This window comes from Macaca fascicularis, chromosome X (genome assembly GCF_037993035.2).
Source record: "Macaca fascicularis isolate 582-1 chromosome X, T2T-MFA8v1.1".
Classification (NCBI taxonomy): Eukaryota; Metazoa; Chordata; class Mammalia; order Primates; family Cercopithecidae; genus Macaca; species Macaca fascicularis.
This window is the reverse complement of record NC_088395.1, coordinates 53,792,832-53,795,825: the sequence shown is the minus strand read 5'-3', so window position 1 is coordinate 53,795,825 and position 2,994 is coordinate 53,792,832. Positions and strand designations below refer to the sequence as shown.

Sequence of the window (2,994 nt, the reverse complement as noted above, 5' to 3'; positions counted from 1 at the left end):
TTTTTTAGTTCTAACAGGTGTGTGTGTGTCTCTCTGTGTGTGTCTGTGTGTGTAATCTTTATGGTTGTCTGCATATGAGATCATATCATTAGACATAACTATTTCTTCCTTTCTAATTTGGATGCCTCTTATTTCTTTTTCTTTTCTAATTGCTCTGGCTAGAACTTCCAATACAATGTTGAATAGAAGTGATGATAGTGGGAATCCTTGTTTGTTTCTCATCTTATAGGAAACGTTTTGAATCTTCCACTGTTAAGTATGATGTTAGCTGTGGGCTTTTCATATATGGCCTTTAGTATCTTGAGGTATTTTCCTGCTATTCATTCCTAGTTTATAGAGTGTTTTTATCATAAGTGGCTGTTAAATTTTGTCAAATGTTTTTCTATGTTAGTTGAGGTGATAATGTGGACTTTTTCCATTATTCTGTTAATGTGGTTTATTACATTGATTGATTTTCATATGTTGAACCAACCTTGCATTTCAGTAATAAATCCACTTGTCATGATGTATAATTCTCTTAATGTGCTGTTGAACTCTGTTTGCTATTATTTTGTTGAATATTTTTGAATCAATTTTTTTTTTTTTTTTTTGAGACGGAGTCTCGCTCTGTCACCCAGGCTGGAGTGCAGTGGCCGGATCTCAGCTCACTGCAAGCTCCGCCTCCTGAGTTCACGCCATTCTCCTGCCTCAGCCTCCCAAGTAGCAGGGACTACAGGCGCCCACCACCTCGCCCGGCTAATTTTTTGTATTTTTTAGTAGAGACGGGGTTTCACCATGTTAGCCAGCATGGTCTCGATCTCCTGACCTCGTGATCCACCCATCTCGGCCTCCCAAAGTGCTGGGATTACAGGCTTGAGCCACCGCGCCCGGCCTTGAATCAATATTTATCAGAGATATTGGTCTATAGTTTTCTTGTAGTGCCTTTGTCTAGCTTTGGTATCAGGAGAATGCTAGTCTCATTAAATGAGTTTAGAAGTTTTCCATCCTCTTCAATTTTTTTTTTTTTTTTGGAAGAGTTTCAGGGGTATCTGTGTTCTTCTTTAAATGCTTTGTAGAATCCATGAGTGAACCCATAGGGTCCTGAGGTTTTCTTTTGGGAGGTTTTTGATTGCTGATTCAGTGTCCTTGCTAATTACAGATTTGTTCAGATTTTCTATTTCCGCATGATTCAGTTTTGGTGGGTTTGTTTTCTGGGAATTTGTCCCTTTCATCTAGGTTATCCAATTTGTTGACCTATAATTATTCACAGTAGTCTCTTAAGATCCTTTATATTTCTGTAAAATTGTTTTTTTTTCTTGCTATAAATTTTACATTTTTTATTTTTGTTCTGGAAATTTTATATTTACTTAATCCTTATATGTAATAGAAACATAATCCATTGAGCCTTTGGATAAACAACATTTTCAGCGTTTACTCATAATATATTCTTCAAATTATCCCACACAAAACTGCTTAGAAAGAATGTGTTAAACTATATTGATAATTAAAAAACAAGCACAACAACATAAAGAATCTTCCTCTATTTCAGGAGAAATGATTTACTGTGAAGCTATCCCTTTAACATCTTTGGTGTCAATTCTGGGTGAACCAAGATGGTCGCTTTCCGTCTCGTTCAATGATCCTCTTGCCCTGATCTTGTTCAGATGGTGTCTCTCCCGTGTACAGCACCACAGTCTCTATGGTGGGAGCCTTAAAAGGCCCCCCTTCTTGTTTCCCTATCTGTCCTCTGATTTCTGCAGTCTCCTTGTGCACTTTCTCATAGCAGTAGCCACAAAGGACATTTCTGTTTCAGATGACCACATTCAGGACAAACATCTGTATTGTTCTTTTTTTTTCATTTTCTTTTTGCGACAAAGTCTCGCTCTGTCGCCCAGGCTGGAGTGCAGTGGTGCGACCTCGGCTCACTGCAACCTCCGCGTCCCGGGTTCAAGCGATTCTTCTGCCTCAGCCTCCCGAGTAGCTGGGACTACAGGCGCATGCCACCATGCCCGGCTAATTTTTTTGTATTTTTAGTAGAGACGGGGTTTCACGATATTGGCCAGGCTGGTCTCGATCTCCTGACATCGTGATCTGCCCACCTGGGCCTCCCAAAGTGCTGGGATTACAGGTGTGAGCCTCCGTGCCCGCCTATACTGTTCTTAACTTTAATAAGCTTCTGAGGGTTTCTTCTCCTACACAAGTTAACTTCAATGGTGCGTCTGTTTTTGGGAGCTGCAATCCAAAAGATACTGTACAAAAGGCTGGAATTCTCATTACTTCCACTGGTATCATTTGCTGGTTCTGTAAACATGGCTGGGCCCTGTACTGCTAATGCTGGTCCCCACGGAGGACTGGGAAAGCCCGGCCGGCTCTGCGGAAGCTTCCGCAGTAGTCGCTCCCAGTACTTTCGAAGCGGTCCCTGGGCCACAGGCCACGGTGGAACCGTAACATTGGTTTTAACGTCCACTCTTTATTTCTGATTTTAGTTATTTGGGTCTTCTCTTTTTTTTTCTTAGTTAATCTGGCTAACAATTTGTCAATTTTGTTAATCTTCTCTAAGAAGCAACTCTTGATATTCTTGATTTTCTCGATTATTTTTCTATTTACTATTTCATTTTTCTCTGCTCCATTGTTTCCTTCGTTCTTCTAGCTTTGGTTATTTTGTTTTTATTTTTCTAGAGCCTTATACAGTGTAAAGTTAGATTGTTCATTTGAGATCTTTCTTTTTTTTAGTATAAGTGATTACAGCTATAAAGTTCCCTTTCCAGTGCAGTTGCCACATCCTACAAGTTTTGGTAAGTTGTATTTTCGTTTTCTTTTTCTTTTCTTTTTTTTTTTTTTTTTTTTTTTTTTTGAGACGAAGTCTTGCTCTGTCGTCCAGGCTGGAGTGCAGTGGCGTGATCTCACTTCTCTGCCACCTTCATCTCCCGGGTTCAAGCAATTCTCCTGCCTCAGCCTCCCAAGTAGCTGGGATTACAGGTGTGTGCCACCAAACCCGGCTAATTTTTGTATTCT

The 2,994-nt window shown here is 40.1% G+C and overlaps 1 pseudogene; it reads right to left on the bottom strand.

Annotated features, from left to right (window-relative positions):
* Positions 1-1,443: 1,443 nt before the first annotated feature.
* LOC135969101 (large ribosomal subunit protein bL32m-like) lies at positions 1,444-2,430 on the bottom strand (annotated as a pseudogene).
* Positions 2,431-2,994: the final 564 nt, after the last annotated feature.